The 17,178-nt window shown below is 41.4% G+C and overlaps 1 protein-coding gene and 1 long non-coding RNA gene across 16 annotated transcripts in view; one reads left to right on the forward strand and one right to left on the reverse strand.

The window, feature by feature from the left end:
• Nucleotides 1-15,542, reverse strand: part of LOC120370498 — a 68,175-nt gene extending 52,633 nt beyond the window's left edge. The window contains exons 1-3 of one of the 3 annotated variants that reach the window (XR_005583769.1): nt 15,429-15,542; nt 12,032-12,096; nt 11,650-11,818 (exon numbers count right to left, since the gene is read on the reverse strand). This is a non-coding gene — a long non-coding RNA (uncharacterized LOC120370498). Of the gene's footprint in view, nt 1-11,649; nt 11,819-12,031; nt 12,097-14,119; nt 14,215-15,192; nt 15,332-15,428 lie in introns of those variants that run through there. The other 2 variants (XR_005583773.1, XR_005583770.1) reach the window with 2 other exon arrangements.
• Nucleotides 1-17,178, forward strand: part of ENOX1 (ecto-NOX disulfide-thiol exchanger 1) — a 521,099-nt gene that overhangs the window by 122,524 nt on the left and 381,397 nt on the right. The window lies entirely within an intron of this gene.

The following is a 17,178-nucleotide window of genomic DNA, read 5'->3' on the forward strand; positions in this document are numbered from 1 at the left end:
AAATAAGCCTGGAATATAAGGTGAGGTAAAGAGTAAGTTGCACATGGACAGTGCATGCTGTACAGTGGTTTTGGCAGTGACCAAGCCCATCCCAAAAAGTTTAATGAAATGTATAGTTTCATCTATAGATTTTAGTGTTTGTTGAAAAGCTGGAGAAGTACCATTATCTCCATTTTCTGGAGGAAAAAATATGATTTTTTTAAATTAAAAAGATTTTTTAAATTTAAATTGGATTTTTTATTTAAATTGAATGTTTGTTTATAAAAATATTTACAATTAAATTTGAAATTTACAACTTATGTTAAGTCCTAAACTTACTATAATCTATTAAATCATTTAAATTAAACAGAAAAATAATACTAAGAAGTACATATTTGGTGCCAAATTCTAAAGAAACAGCACTGAACTGGTGGAAGTCACTCAAAATCAGAGTTTGCTGAAGTGCTAAACCAGCTTTTGACAGCAGTAACCTCTTCTGCAGGTACAGAGAGAATATTTTGTGCATTACAGTGTATTCAACTGGTTTTGCTCAGTGATTAGTTCATTCAAAGTTCAGAAACCAATAGGGACTTGGACAAAAGCAGGAAAGCTTGTTTTTCCTCTTCCAATCTGTGGATAAAATTTAGGTGTGAGAAGATGAGATCTACTAATTCTAAAATCTTGAAGCATAAGGTGACCAGAAAAAATCAGTTCAATTTGCTAAGCATAGAATAATGGTTTAGATAGATAGATAAACTGTTTAATAACTTTACTTTTAAATGCATAACATGTTTTGATAAACCTTATTTTCTTATGTATTGGGCACACTGAAGGTACTTTATTTAATTTTAAAAAATAATTAAAATGCTATTTTTGTGCATTTTTAATTGATTTGAAGAGAGCTTGACACAAATTGCAAGTAAAAATTAATTATCTTGTAAATAAGATATGCAACATTCACCATTTTCTAACATAATAAAAATGTAAAAAATAAGAATCTGAATAAATGCAAGTTCAGATATCTAATTGCTTAAATAAACGTGTATTATAGTAGTGCAGTAGTGCCACTATCGTTAAGGTTCCATAACAACTTTTATTTAAACCTAGACCTTTCTAAGTCCTATAATATTGACATGCATTGTCAGAGTCCTTTGAAATTTGATGCTCATCAGGAGGGTGCAGTATAGGAATAGTGATTGAAATTTGGGATCATTCGAAATAGGGGTTGCGGAGATATAAACCCTGAAAAAAAACATCTGTTTTTGAAAAAGTTTTTTATTTGCAGAGCTAGAGATAAAACTGTTGATGTGATGCAGGTCAAAATCATCTCAATCTGTGAAGTTTTACCCAAGGTCATTTATGACACCCACTAAATCTTTGGGGTCCCCAATCTGAGCATGGTACATAAGAACATGTTTGCTTCTTTGCTTGCATAGATGTGTAATCCAGAAGGATTGTATTGTGCGTGCACCAATAAAAAAACAACCTTGAGAGGATTTCTGTGCAGCCACTTTGTACTTGCCTGGTTAGTTTGAGAGAATGTGTCAATGCTACTGCCTCTGGTGAACATCCCACCATTTACATTTCTAATCTGTACACCTGTGCAATAAAGATTTAATAATTCATATTGCTTGCTGCAAGTCGTCTCTGTTATAATGTGTTTTCATTTTATGGGGAGGTTTGCTGTGAACAGAAGAATATTTTTGTTGTATCAGCTGGGGAGGAGCCAAAGACAGCAATTGGTGTGTGTATGGAGGTGGAGAGTGGCAGGACAAGGACAGGGTGTGGGGTTGTGGCTGCAGAGGGGTTGGGCAGTGAAGATGGATGTAGGCAAGCCTTGGACTGGTTGTTTGAGGAAATATCTGTATTGTAATCCCCTGAGGAGCTGGGAAGGGAGGGAGTGGCTACTTGCTGAACTCAGGGTAGGTTAATGTGGTGTTTTTAAAGACCCATAACATGGAGGTTTGGAACTGACAGTGCAGGTACCTTGACCACTGAGAGAGAAGAAATATGTGCGCTGCCATAGTTCCAGCGTGTGGATTCCTGGATCGTGAGGTTGCAAAAGTTTGCGGGAGAGCAAGGGGTACAGCATGACATGGGGACTGCTAACTGCAGGCTGATTTGGGAGGAGAGAGATGGCCTGCATTGGCATCATATTTTACCCACTCTGCAGCATTTATGTGGTGCCAAAAGAAGTTGTGATCTACTGGACATTGGGTGATTCACTCGGGCAGAAATGATCTGGGACTTATTCCTGGTGTACACATCAAACTATGTCTGAGAGCATATTTGGACTGCATCAGTGATTTGTGTCCAAGAGCAGTGATGGCTTTCTCTGACTTGTCTGAGCGTCTACATAATTGCCTCAGTGACAATATGAAAGCTATTAATATGTTCTGGAAGAACATTTTTGGGGAAATTTGAGGATTCATGGTGTCACAGTTCAGGGCCACTGCACTTTCCTTCCACCTCCCTGGTCCAGCGAGGGATATGAGCCTCTCCCTCCTGACCAGGGTATTTCCAGGCTGCACAGTTCCCTGCCTGCACTGTGAATTCCCCAGCAAGTCAGACTGCCTAAGGAGGCCTGCTTTCCCTTCTTCTCAGATGCTATAAACAGTGTCATTGGCCATGGTTTAAGGTTACCATGCAGCTTTTTCTAAGCAAGCACATTTATTCTTAAGGGACAAGCATTACAGAGAAAACATGTTAAAACAATAAAAGAACCTACATGGATATTAAGTTTACCAGAAATCATCTACCGCCTCTCTCCATGAGGGCTTTGGTAGATGTCAGTCCTTCCTTAAGGATTGGCGCCTGCCCTTTGGACAGAAAGTCCTTTCCATTTGCTGGGTCAGAACGAAGGCCCAGAGTCAGTTTAAACTCTGGCTATTTATCCAAAAGTCCTTTCTTTGTCTGTTGGTCTCTGGAGAATCCAGTTTGAACCAGGATAATTTGAAACTTGACAAGGAAGTGTTACCTCTTTGGAGGTGTTACAATCTAAGTGAATTTGCCTAAGCCACTCCTCCCACCTCTGTTCTTAGACCCTGGAGAGGCTGTGGTTACCACGCTTCCCCAGGGAATTACAGGCAATCCCTGGATTCTATTGCATTCTGGAGGTACACATGCAGCTCTTCCCCTTATTCACACACGTCAGAGTCTTCAAACGTACATCTCCTCATATAACCATGGTTCTGTCACACACCTCCAAGTAATCCATGTGTGTTGCAGGCCCAACTTCTGCCTCCACTATTTAGTGTCAGAACACCTAATACACTGACTGCACCTGGACTGTATATAAATAATTCCCATTGGTTACTGCCAGCTGTAGGAGAACAGAGGGAATATGATGTGGACAACTGATTCTTTTTTCTTTCTTTCCTTTTTGTCCTTTTAGTGTTAGATGGAATCCTCTGGGTGAGAGTGGGGCTGGGGGTGTAAAAGGAGTTAGAGAGCCTGTACATTTCAGCCACTGTGGGGTTGGCAAAGGAAAGTCTTGCACTTAAGAAGGAAGAATCCCATGCACTGCTACAGCCTGGGGACTGACTGGCTAAGCAGCAGTTCTACAGAAAAGGACCTGGGGATTACAGTGGATGAGAAGCTGGATATGAGTCAGCAGTGTGCCCTTGTTGCCAACGGCATATTGGGCTGTATTAGGAGCATTGCCAGCAGATCGAGGGAAGTGATTATTCCCCTCTATTCAGCACTGGTGAGGCCACAGCTGGAGTATTGCATCCAGTTTTGGTCCCCCCGCTACAGAAAGAATGTGGAGAAATTGGAGAGAGTCCAGTGGAGGGCAATGAAAATGATTAGGGGGCTGGGGCACATGACTTACAAGAGAGGCTGAAGGAACTGGGGTTATTTAGTCTACAGAAGAGAAGAGTGAGGGGGGATTTGATAGCAGCCTTCAACTACCCGAAGTGGGGTTCCAAAGAGGATGGAGCTAGGCTGTTCTCAGTGGTGGCAGATGACAGAACAAGGAACAATGGTCTCAAGTTGCAATGGGGGGGGGTCTAGGATAGATATTAGGAAACACTATTTCACTAGGAGGGTGGTGAAGTGAAACACTGGAATGAGTCATTTTAGGGAGCCGGTAGAATCTCCATCCTTAGGCCCGGCTTGACAAAGCCCTGGCTGGGATGATTTAGTTGGTGTTGGTCCTGCTTTGAGCAGGGGATTGGACTAGATGACCTCCTGAGATCTCTTCCAACCCTAATATTCTGTGATTCTATGAAAGGTATGTGTGTGAATCGGTCTTAATGGGGTGTTGCTGTAAGAGGGCAGAGTTAAGGTTGCATGAACAACTTTAACTGTGCATTTGCTGGTTTTCAGAAGTTTGTTTTGCTCTACTGAGTGTTCTTCAAGGGTATGATATACCACCAAGCACCTTAACTCTGCATTAACATAGTTTTTTGCCATAGAATAGATATAGTGTACCCTTCTGGTTTGCCAAAAAAAGCATCATATTTAGTGTAAAAAGTATATTTGGTTGCACATCAATGTGTTTTAATGCTTACCAACTAATGAGAATCAACCTTTCTTTAGGAAAATAACTAAAAAGTACAAATACAGATCATGAGTAAAATCGATGATTTAAATCAAGGTTTTCTGTTTGCTGTTTTAAAACATGATTAAAATTGATGATTTAAATCCATTTGATTTTAATCAATATACCCTGATGAATGGGGGAACCTCAGACAGAGAGAGGCCAAGTGTCTTGCCCAGGGTGATACAGTGAGATAATTTCAGAGCCAGCAAAAGACACTCGGTACTTTGCTGCCAGAATTCTAGCAGTAATGCAACTGGTACAAAGGATCCTGAAATGCAAATTTTTCTGATTGTCTCTCCCTCATACTTCCAGCCTCTAGTCACTTCTTTCCTTTCCTTATTTCTCTCCTTTTCATCTGTTCCATCTTCATGTTGTGCTTTAGTTCTATAGTTTGTTTTTCTTCCCTGTTTATTTTGCCTTTTCACATCTTTAGTGTTTTACTTGCCTTTTTAATTCATTTTGGTAGTGTTATACATGGGAGGGGTTGCGGATGACAGATGGAAATTCACTAGACCCAGTTTCCTTTATATATATATCTACTCTTCATGGAGCCTGTTCTAAAAGGAAACTTGCAGGCATTCTTGTAAGTTTCCCTTTGCATTCAGCTCTGTTGGGTGTCCCCTTTGACTTTGTGCCTTATGGGCACCTGCTTTGCAGTTTATGTCTAAACCTAACTGGAATAAGAACAAACTTGAACCTTATCCTATTCCTAAATAGAACTTAAACCTTTATTAAATGACCCAAATTCTCCTTTCTTAGAGGAATTTAAATTCTATACACTGATCCTAGCGTTGTCTCTAATGTGACCCATACTTAGGCATGCACAAGCAGATATATACTAATGGGGCTGCTACTTTGTCTGGACTGTGTTTTGTTTTGCCTTGTGTGTCTGTGCTGGGGCTGTAGCAGAACTCCTGGAGCAGCAGCAGTAGCTCTGAACTAGAAGTTCCAATTGTTAGTAGGGGAACAGGCAGCCATGGTTCATCTGTGGACCTGCAGTCCTAGAACGGGGGCAAAATGGCCTTTTCCTGTCTTACTTCTACCCACCAATGCCCTTTCCCAAAGTGAGGTGAGTTGCTCTCCTTTTCTTACTGTGCAACACCATCAGTTACTGAGAATTATGCTTTAAGTTTTACAGCGATACAACGTGCCAGAAGTATAGCACTAAGCAATGCATGACTTCTTTGGCTTAGTTAATTTTCCATTGCTCCTGGGAACTACTGACTGCATGCACACAGCTGTTTGGGCACCACCCAGTGACAAAGTGATTCTTCACAAATAGCAAGCCTATAAAGCCATCAGTATTCAGGCTGTAGTGTATGGAATGCCAAGCACTGATGAGGCAGCCAAATTCTCTGAATCCTGTCATTTTGCCCAAGATTCCAGGAAGGAATGATTACATATGTGCACACATTCTTTGACAATCTACCAGGCATAGAGTATTTGTAAATGTAACCTCCAATGGAAATATGGATTTGTATGATTTTTTTTAAACTAACAGTGGTTGTGTAAAAGTGCATTCCATCTGTCTCTTTGTCTGAAGTACTTTAAAAGTGAATGGGATGCACTGTAGTGTTTATGGCACATATGTTTGTCAGGAACATGAAAGAAAAAGTAAAAGATATTGTGTCAGATTGACCTCAGTTTATGTCAGCATAGTCTTGGTGGAGTGCCCTGATGGCAAACTCTTTTGCAAGAGTTCAGGTTATGGTGGCAGGGAGTGGCTGTAAGTAATCTAGTTGATGAGGAGGGTGGATGTGATCAGCCAATGCAGTTCTAAATTGACAGCTCAGACTTTTTGAAAAGGCGCATAGCCAGGTTAGCCAGGGAATGCCCCAATTCAGCAGTTTCCCTCAAGGTTCCTATTGGCAGAGTTCTAGCAGGAATAAAAGCATCCCCACTTGCTGGAAATTGAATACAGAACAATGATGCCTTCCCTTCCCTTCCCTTCCCATTGGCCATAGAAGACTTAGATGGCATAAGATGGTGTACTTGGTCTGTTATTTTTTGAAATTAGCTAGCAAGAGACTGAAGTTTAATGCATGGAACTCTTGTTTGTTTAAATCAAATATAGACCAGAAAATGCCTCTCTGTTCATAGATGCACTTGTTACTAAGGAAAGGGTGTTGTCAGTCTTACTGGGCACTTGCCGTGTTAAATTGCTAAAAATTATTAAGTGAAGAAACTGGTCATTTTTAGGGGGGAAATCTGTGTTTCATCTGTGAAAGCCTGTGCAATACAACAGAAGAGGTGAAAATTTGGCTCTTGTAACCTTGGAAATGTAACAGGCATATTTTTACTGTCGCTAAATCTGAAATATTAAACACAAAACTGGTGTTAAATTGTGACCAATTGACAGAAGCCGGGAAATTCATGCTCAGGACTGACAGGGAATCAGATGAAGTGTGAGTTTAGGCAGCTTTTCAAAGAGCATATTAATTGTTGTGTATTTGGTTGTCATGGTTTTGTTGCTATGGCAACTGAGTTAGATTATTATGGGTTAGCTCAACCGGTTTCAACCGGTTGAGGAGCTCTCTGTATATATGTAAATAAAATGGAGGTTTTGGTTAGCTGCCTGCTCTCTGGCCTCAAGTGATTGCTTCCTACACCGGCTGCCCCAAGGATATAACACTGGCGACGAGGATGGGATTCCGGTGCTGCTCCAGTAACAGAAGGAAGTAGAAGTCAAGATAAAGACCAAACAAAGGAAAAAAGCTGCTTCTTTGCACTGACTGTGAAAGTGAAACTAAAAATCATGGCTACTCTGACCAGGCCCCTGGAGCCTTTTGATGAGAATACAGAGCAGTGGCATGTTTATACTGAGCGTTTTGAGCTTTTTGGTATTGCAAATGACATTACAGAAGCGAAGAAGGTGCCAATATTCTTAACTGTTGTAGGGGCTTAAACCTACTCTCTGCTACGCAGCTTACTACACCCTGTTAAGCCTGAGACTAAATCTTACAGTGACATTGTGGAAATCCTGGGGTCTCATTTCTCCCCAAAACCACTGGTAATTGCTGAAAGATATAGGTTCCACAAAAGAGACCAAAAGGAAGATGAAACAGTTGTACAATTTGTAGCCATTTTAAAAAAGCTAGCAGAACACTGTGAATTTAAAGAAATGTTACATGATGCCCTGCGTGACAGGTTAGTGTGTGGCCTGTACAGTGAAGCTATACGGAAGCGCCTACTGACAGAGGCTCAGCTTACCTTACAGAAGGCTGTTGATATTGCTGTCTCCATGGAACTGGCTACAAGGGAGGCACAATACATCGGTGCACCCCCTAGGGTGCAAAAAGTGTCACAAGAACCGACCCACAAAACTGTGCAGAGTCAAGAATGTTACCGCTGTGGTAAGCCGGGTCACCAGGCATCAGAATGCTGGTGTAAGGACCTGGTGTGTCGACACTGTGGCAAAAAGGGACACATTCAGTGTGCCTGTAAACAAAAGAAAAAGAGGCCTGTGGTCTGGCCGACAAAAAGAGGAACCCTGCATACCCTAGAGCAGACCCAGGATGATCAAGGTGACACCTCATCGCAAGAGGAAGTGCCACTGCATGTTTTGTCTTTGGCAATGGGCTCACATGAATACTGGGTAACCCCGTTATTGGATGGCAAACGTATACGCATGGAACTGGACACCGGTGCAGCCGTCTCACTGATCTCCGAGACTGTGTATAAAGAAAAGCTACAGCATCTTCCGCTTAAGGCAACAAAAACTGTTCTGAAGACGTATACGGGAGAAGCTGTGCCTATGCTGGGCACTATTGATGTTAAGGTGGAGCTCAATGGACAGGTGGCTAAATTGCCACTGTTTGTGGTGAGAGGTAACTACCCAGCCTTAATGGGTAGGACTTGGCTTGGGAAGATTCAACTGAACTGGGCAGAAGTGCACCGGATGACTAAAGAAGAAACCAGTCTAACCCCTATACTAAGGAAACATGCTGCTGTTTTTGGAGATGATTTGGGAAGTACGAAGGGAATCACTGTGACATTGAAGATTAAACCTGGCAGTCCACCAAAATATCTGAAAGCCCGAACTGTGCCATATGCCATCAGGCCAAAAGTTGAAGCAGACCTGGAGCGCCTGGTCACCAATGGAGTCCTAATACCAGTTACCCATAGCTCATGGGCCACTCCTATCGTTCCAATCGTGAAGAAAGATGGCTCTCTCCGGATTTGCGGTGATTTTAAAGTCACTGTCAACCCAGTGTTGTGTGCAGAGCAATACCCACTTCCCCGCATCGATGACCTCTTCGCAGGCCTGGCTGGGGGACAAAAGTTCAGTAAGATTGATCTGAGTCAAGCATATTTACAGATGCACGTCGATGAAAAGTCCCAAGAGCTGTTGACTATTGTGACTCATAAGGGGCTTTATCGATACTGTCGTCTACCCTTCGGAATAACATCTGCTCCCGCCCTGTTCCAGAGGGCTATGGACCAGATCTTGTGTGGCTTGTCAGGAGTTCAGTGCTATCTGGATGATATCCTGGTCACTGGAAGAAATGACGAGGATCACTTAAAGAATTTAGAGGCTACCCTACAAAGACTGGAAGAGTATGGCCTACGAGTTCGCAAAGACAAGTGTGAATTCTTCAAGCCCTCTGTTGAATATTTGGGACACATCATTGATTCTGCAGGTCTTCATAAGGCCCTGCAAAAGTTAAAGCTATTGTGGAGGCTCCCCACCTCGAAATGTAAGCCAGCTGCGCTGCTTTAGGACTCCTGAACTATTATGGAAAGTTCATCTCACAGTTAGCCACACTGCTAAAACCACTTCATGAGCTCCTTGGGCAGAACAAGGCCTGGAAGTGGACTGAAGCCTGTGATGTTGCGTTTAACAAAGCTAAGCATGCATTGCTAAATTCTGAAGTTCTAACGCACTTTGATCCATCCTTACCACTGCAATTGGCCTGCGATGCCTCCCCTTATGGAGTGGGAGCAGTCGTGTCACATATTATGCCTTCAGGAGAAGAGAGACCTATTGCTTTTGCTTCACGCACTCTAAGCAAAGCAGAAACTAACTACGCCCAAATCGAACGTGAGGCATTAGGAATTGTTTTTGGAATTCGGAAGTTTCATCAGTACCTGTTGGGCGAAAATTTACTCTTCTCACAGATCATCGACCTCTGACATCAATTTTTGGACCTTACACAGGCATTCCCCCATTAGCTGCTAGTCGTATGCAACGTTGGGCATTGTTACTTTCAGCACACACATATGAAATCAAATATCGGAAATCCACTCTACATGGCAATGCAGATGGCCTCTCAAGGTTGCCTTTGCCGGTCAAACACCACGATAGTGCCCACAAGGAAATCTTCTACTTTGAACAGGTAGAGAATACACCCATCACTGCTACTCAGATAAAGAAGGCAACTCGCGTTGACCCAGTATTGTCCCACGTTATGGACCTGGTGATGCATGGAACATCTCGACAAACCTCTCCGGTCTCATCCGACCTTGTTCCCTACATGTCCAAGCGGACGGAGTTATCGGTCCAATCTGGTTGTTTGTTGTGGGGGAGACGTGTCATTATTCCACCACCACTGAGATCACAGATGTTAGAACAGCTACAGTCACTGTGGAATAGTGCGCATGAAGGAAATTGCACGAAGCTATTTTTGGTGGCCTGGACTGGACAGCGCTATTGAAGAGAAGGCAAAAGCTTGTATGTCATGTCAGGGTGTGCGGAATGCACCCCAGTGGGCACCCCTACACCCATGGGACTGGCCTGAAAACCCATGGCAACGTATTCACGTTGACTTTGCTGGCCCCCTTGAAGGAAGCATGTTCTTGGTGGCAATAGATGCCCATTCTAAATGGCCAGAAGTCTCTATAATGCAGTCCACTTCTGCAGAGAGTACTATCCAAAAACTACGAGGACTCTTTAGTCGTTTTGGTCTGCCAGAACAACTTGTGAGCGACAACGGACCGCAGTTCGTTTCTCAGGAGTTTCAAAATTTTATGAAAGCAAATGGGATACACCACATCACGTCAGCACCATATCATCCGTCCTCCAACGGATTAGCTGAAAGATTTGTGCAGACAATGAAAAACGCTTTGAAATCAGCAAGGGGACATCACTCCATTCAAAAGCATCTGGATACCTTTTTACTTTCCTACAGAAACACACCTCATGCTACGACCCACGCATCTCCGGCCTTTCTAATGATGGGACGACAGCTGCGCACTTGCTTTGATCTGCTGAAACCTTCTGAACCCCGACAAACTGTGCAACATCAGCAGCAATATCAAGTCATCAGACGGGCACCCAGAGCAAAAGACCGAACCTTTAGCCCGGGACAGCCAGTTTTGGCTCGGAATTATACTTCCAGAGCTAAATGGGTTCTGGCCACAGTCATCACTCAAACAGGACCTGTTTCCTACACAGTCCGGACTGCAGAGAATCTTACCTGGCGGCGACATGTAGATCAGCTGTTGCCAGGTCATGCCAGTCCTCAGGACCCATCTGCAGTTGAGGGGTCTCACTTCACCTCTTCTGGTGAGGGATCGAATCACGAGTCACCTGTTTCTGACTGTTCTCCTCCATTACTGCCGGTGGCTGAGATACCCCTTTGCCCAGCACGAGCTGATACCCCCTCCTCACCTGTTCGTGCTGCGGACCCTGAGCCCCTAGTGCTTTCGGGTGCAACAACACCAGTAGTTCGCCGTAATCCACCTAGAGACAGAAGACCTCCTCATCGGCTGGATCTTTAGCTAGGGCGAACCCACGGTTATGGGGCAAAATAATCCCCAGGGTTTAGCCGGGAATGGAGGCAGTCTACCCTCCTTCTCTAGTCTAGTGTGTGTTTTATTTAGGGGATGTTCTTATTAGGGGGGGAGGAATATGTTGTGTATTTGGTTGTCATGGTTTTGTTGCTATGGCAACTGAGTTAGATTATTATGGGTTAGCTCAACCGGTTTCAACCGGTTGAGGAGCTCTCTGTATATATGTAAATAAAATGGAGGTTTTGGTTAGCTGCCTGCTCTCTGGCCTCAAGTGATTGCTTCCTACACCGGCTGCCCCAAGGATATAACATTAATGTCCTCAGTTGAGTGAGACTACTTGCTATCTTGTAATTTTTTGTAATCTGTCCTAAGTTTTCTGAGTGGAGTCTAACCTGTAGTCACAAGGCTGAATCCTGAGCCCTGCTCTGGCCATTTTGCGCTCTCCAGTGGTGCATGCTGGTCAGAAAAATGGCAGATCTTCCTGGGTAGCATGTGTAAAATCTGTGTAGCTGATTCCTACACCACCTCCAGCCCCTTTTTGGCCTCTGGAGTAAGGCGGTCCTGGGGGTGGGGAGAATGAGGGATGGTCAAAACATAGAACTGTAGTTTGTGCACTAGATCCTTGGGGCCATATCCAACTGGATATAGTTTAGAACAAACTTGAGGCTGCTGCAGTATACAACAGGGGCTGAAACAGACCCCAGCCAGCCCAATAATAGAGAAGCTGAAAACAGCTTCTTTGTTCCCTCCTATCCAGATGTACCAACCTCTTACCTTGAGTCCTGATCCAAACAACTCCCTTTCACTTCAGTGGGCTTTGAACAAGGCTCCTGGTGCACCTGGGGATTGAGGCAATACTGTATTTTAGTTAATGCCAATGGGCAGTAGTAGTTTTGAACGTTTGTTTAGATAAAGCATCAGTTTCTGCAGTTTTCCCATGATTTGTAATTTACCCTTTGCTTTCTAAAATAGGTAACCGTTCCGGATTTTCTATCAGAGAATATATTTCTGCTGTGATGTACCCTATATTTAACAAAGTTGTGCAAAAATAGTACCTGTTGACAATTTTATTTATCTTATGCTGTACTTTTTGGGTTAGGTGTTGCAAATATTTGTCTCTGTTAGCAATGCTAGAAAGTGTGTTTAGAGTGGAGGATTACAAGCTGCAATACTTGGTTTAGTAATTCAAGTCTGAAAGCAATTCTTCCCTGTGATTCACAGGAACAATTGTGGGCGAGTCACAGTGCGAAATACGCCATATTTTATCAAGTACCATACTATACTATAAATTGAAGATGTCAGTACTGCATTACACAACTGTCAGACTTTAAATTAGAGCAATAAATAGGAACTTTGAAATTGTCTTGGTTAATATTGCTAACCATTTATAGTTCTAGTGAAACCAAACACAGATTTCATTTTAAACTAAGAAAAGTAAAGGAAAACGACTATAGTCCTTCTACTTCTGCAACTTGATTATTAAGGTGTGCGTATAGTAAATGTATGGTACCATCATGGTGCAAGTGAATTTGGATCACCTAGTAAAATCCAGATAACTGGATTATTATGTAACTTCACCAATCATAACTGTTTCTCAGTGACAATCTCTCATCCTGTAAACAGTTACTGCGTGTCATGCATGCACGGTGGTGCATGTAATCCAATATATTTACACACTCAATATAGATAATGAAAGGCTTCTTACACGACCATTCAAGGAACTGATACAAAGTAATTGCTTAACAGGTGTGGTTGTCTACTAATTCTTTTGCGCCTTTGTACTTGGTGTATTTGGGGATATTTGAGGCTGTCTCTTAAAATAGAATGTAACTATACATACTCATACTCTACATACTTTCTATATAGATATTGATCTTGTACTCTTTATATATTCTGGCCCCAATGTATCACAGTGATATATGTTGATATTTAATTCATTACGTTATGATTGGATCCATATTATTCTAGTCACTGTGGTTAACATAGGACATGAGTAACACATTGTTTTGTGTGAAGACAGCCTACTAACCAGAGGGTGCCATAAATTGGTCACTGGCAGTAAGTCACTTCGATGATGATGAACCATGGCTAATGTCAACTTTTTGAACAGCTTACTCTTTCTGCCCTTGAAAGCTGCCTCTTGTAGAAGCTAAATTTGAAAATGTAAATATGATGTGATTTGTTTGTTGTGATGTGATTTAATTAGGTCAATAGATGGAGGCAAAGAAAAATTAGACAATTAAAAACAGTTAAAAATGGAACCACTTTCTTGAGAAATTCTCTACCAATAGAGTTTTGAGAAATCGAGCTTTTTTATTTTTGGAAATAGAGAGGGATGAAAAGTGGGCTTACAAGGTTGACAGAAGGAGGAGTAAGGAGTAATGGTCTCAAGTTGCAGTGGGGGAGGTTTAGGTTGGATATTAGGAAAAACTTTTTCACTCAGAGAGTGGTGAAGCACTGGAATGGGTTACCTAGGGAGGTGGTGGAATCTCCTTCCTTAGAGGTTTTTAAGGTCAGGCTTGACAAAGCCCTGGCTGGGATGATTTAGTTGGGAATTGGTCCTGCTTTGAGCAGGGGGTCGGACTAGATGAGCTCCTGAGGTCCCTTCCAACCCTGATATTCTATGATTCTATGAATCTATGATTCTAAGGTAACGCTGGTTACAGCTTCAGTTATGGAAAGATTACTTATCTCCATAATTACCATTATATTAACAGAAAGTTTTCATTTATTTATTTTGAAGTGTTCTTTGTTTACAAACCATCTAAAGAGTTCTAAAGTTTGAAAATCACTGGTCTCTTATCTTGGGTCTATGGTAAGGAATAAGTTTCAGCTTAATATTGCAGATATGCTCTGACCTACCTGGGGAAGAGCAAAGGTTGATTAAATTCACAAAATAAGGTTCTTTCCAGTTTTCTAAATATGTTACTTGGCTTAAAATTAATGCAATTATTTACTAGTCACACACATGCTAATGAATCCTGATAGTCTAAATTGGCCCATTGTGAAGAACTTCACCGTCATCTCCATTATTACCCTGGCATTTTCCCGAAAAGGAAATAATTACTCTAGTGTTTATACATGTAAAGCAAAATGCTTTTGGATTTTTTTAATACATTCAATTTCAGGTTACCATTAATTTAATTACATTTAATTAGTAAGACAATAAAAGAGCCACTGTATTTTTGCAAGCCTGTTTTCTAAACTTAAATCCCTAAGAGACCTGAGAGAAACTGTGTTAAACAACAGCTGAATAGGTTTGGGGGCAAAAAAGAGACTATTGTACTGAAGCTGAGGGCTGAGTTTCCAAATGAGGGTCTATTATATTATGTAAGAATGAGCTCTTAGGAAAACATTTACAAAAATGTAGATTAAAAGAGTTTGGGTATTAATATGATTATTCTTTTTAGGTTTGAGTCAATATTAACTATGTGCAGCCAGTAGCTTCCGCTAATAATGAAAATAAAATATTCATTTAAACTGTAAAATATTGAAATTTTTTAATATGCCAAGTGATACTGGTTTGTAAAAACTCAGATTATTTTACAATTATAATTATCAACAATTGTGGGTATATCTTTACTTTCAAAAAGAATGGACTGGGATGTTAAATAGTGGCTAGCTTTAGCCCTCCAAGTTTTTTTTTTTTTAAAGCTTTGTAGAGTCCTGGGTAAGAATCCCCCTTGACTTGCAAGACAGACACAGCTGTAACATGAGCAGGGATAGATGGAGTACCAGTCTAGCTGAAGAGATTTCTGGCCTAAGGCTATTTCAGGCAGGAAAATGGATACTTTGTTTAAAAAAAAACCTACAGGGCAATGTTAAGCTATTTGCAGACAGCTGCATGTTCAGCCTTTTTGGACAGTATGGTTAAGTGGTTAATTAAGTGGACAAGTCAGATCTCAGCAGGCCCTCAGGGAGAAGGCTGCCAGTACCTCAGCTTCCCATGAAAATTTTGGCAGCTGTGGGTCTGATGCCATAGCAATCTCATCTTGCAGAGTGGCTATGTGTGTGATCTTCTGATATGGCTTCTCAAACCAATTTTATTGGATTTCCCCCTGTCGCTGCCACCCACAGGCAAACATTTAAAAAAAAATGCAACTTTTGAAACCAAAATTCCACTGCAGCGACTTTTTGTATTTTTCCCCATTGTACATAACTAATAACATACTTGTGAATAAGTGAAGATTGTTCTTGTAATTGCTCTGACCCTCTTACCCAATTCGTTCAGTGACACAAGCTGTAGATTATGACCTAACAATTGTTTCCTTGACGACAAATTGCAGTACTACAAGCTGCATGTTCAGGCATCAGTGGATGAATCAGGTAAGAGCAGGAGGTTGATTAAAAAAGGAGAAACTGCCTACTTTCACAAAGGAATCAGTACTGAAGGGGAAACATTTGTAGGAGCGTGGCCCAGAGCCTTAATGAAACATGATAACACACCTAGAGTTTTAGGTGCTTCCAAGGTGCCCTCAATATCCCCATGTTATCTAAGTACAGAAGTATCTGTGTATCTTGGAACTGGGGACACTTTGCAAGTAACTAAACAAATAAATAGTCAGGGCTAATTCTTCATCTTCAGTGGAGCTACCAAATGTCACCAGCTGAGGATCTGGCCCAATGAATTTAACTGCAAAAAACTGAGGGTATCCGTGTATTTCCTGACTCACATTCCATCAAATAGGTAATAGGTAATAATTGGAGATATACCAATCTCCTAGAACTGGAAGGGACCTTGAAAGGTCATCAAGTCCAGCCCCCTGCCTTCACTAGCAGCAGTAGGCTTGTAAACTCTTTTGCACTGAGACACTGTATTTCTTTGTATTTGTACAGTAGCTAGTACAATGGGGCCTCTGAGTTCTGCAATATTGAATATATAATAAAGCTTTTTAAAGTATATTCTGTAGCATACAGCACTGTAGAACACAGTCATTTTAATTAAGGTTTATCGTGTCAATATTTGCATCTTGAAAGGTCTTTGCACAATTAGTGCCATAAAATGGATCTGGTTCCGATCTCACACTAACATAAATCTGGAATAACTCAATTAAAATTAGTGGAGTTGCGCCAGTTTTATAGTACAAGAGAGATCAGAATCAAGCCCAGTCATTTCAGTGGGGGTTTTCAGATCAAAAGTCATCTTTTCAAAAAGCCCCAAATTAAAATGTTACACAATATACTGTATCACAACAGCTTTAAGGGAATATGTAGTTATTTGGGGTAAATGTTTTACGATTCCAGAAAAAAAACAAAACCAAAACCCCTCAGCATTTACCTCAATAATAGTTAATTTCATTCTCATCATGAGAGCTTGCATTGGGAATATTGTGCATTGCCTTAGCTCAGATGTTATTTCCAATAAATATGGAAATAATGGCTCACAGTGCTGCAACCTGTTAAGAGATCTCGTGGGAAATCTCATAAGATTACGTGATGGGTTTGAAATTAATCCATGTCCCCACTGTATTTACACAATATACTATTGTTTCTCTGCCTGCTCACAGGGAAAGGTAAACACTGCAGTCCTAAATTGGTAGGGAACCTGCAGCAATAAATTCTCCCAGTAGGAACTAAATTTCTTTGTATTAAAGCAAGCAATAGACAAAATAGATTATGTACCTTTTTTACACTATGGACATCAGGCATACCGCTGTTTGTCCTTTTAAATTACAGTTTGTAACTCTCTTATTTGCATCACTTTCTGCAGACATTAATTTGCATTATCCTTATCAAAATCTGAAGGAAATAAAGAAGGATTAAAAGTGAATGAAGAGCATCTTCCTTTTATTAGTGGATGTTGCCCAGCCGTGTACCTACCATCTGTCATTCTTAGCCTGCTTCTGTTCAGGTTTGTAGGGCTGTGACTCTTTTAGCCAAACCAATCTCCCCATTGACTTTACCAAGGTGCAGCACGGATT

This window comes from Mauremys reevesii, linkage group 1 (genome assembly GCF_016161935.1).
Source record: "Mauremys reevesii isolate NIE-2019 linkage group 1, ASM1616193v1, whole genome shotgun sequence".
NCBI classification, from domain to species: domain Eukaryota; kingdom Metazoa; phylum Chordata; order Testudines; family Geoemydidae; genus Mauremys; species Mauremys reevesii.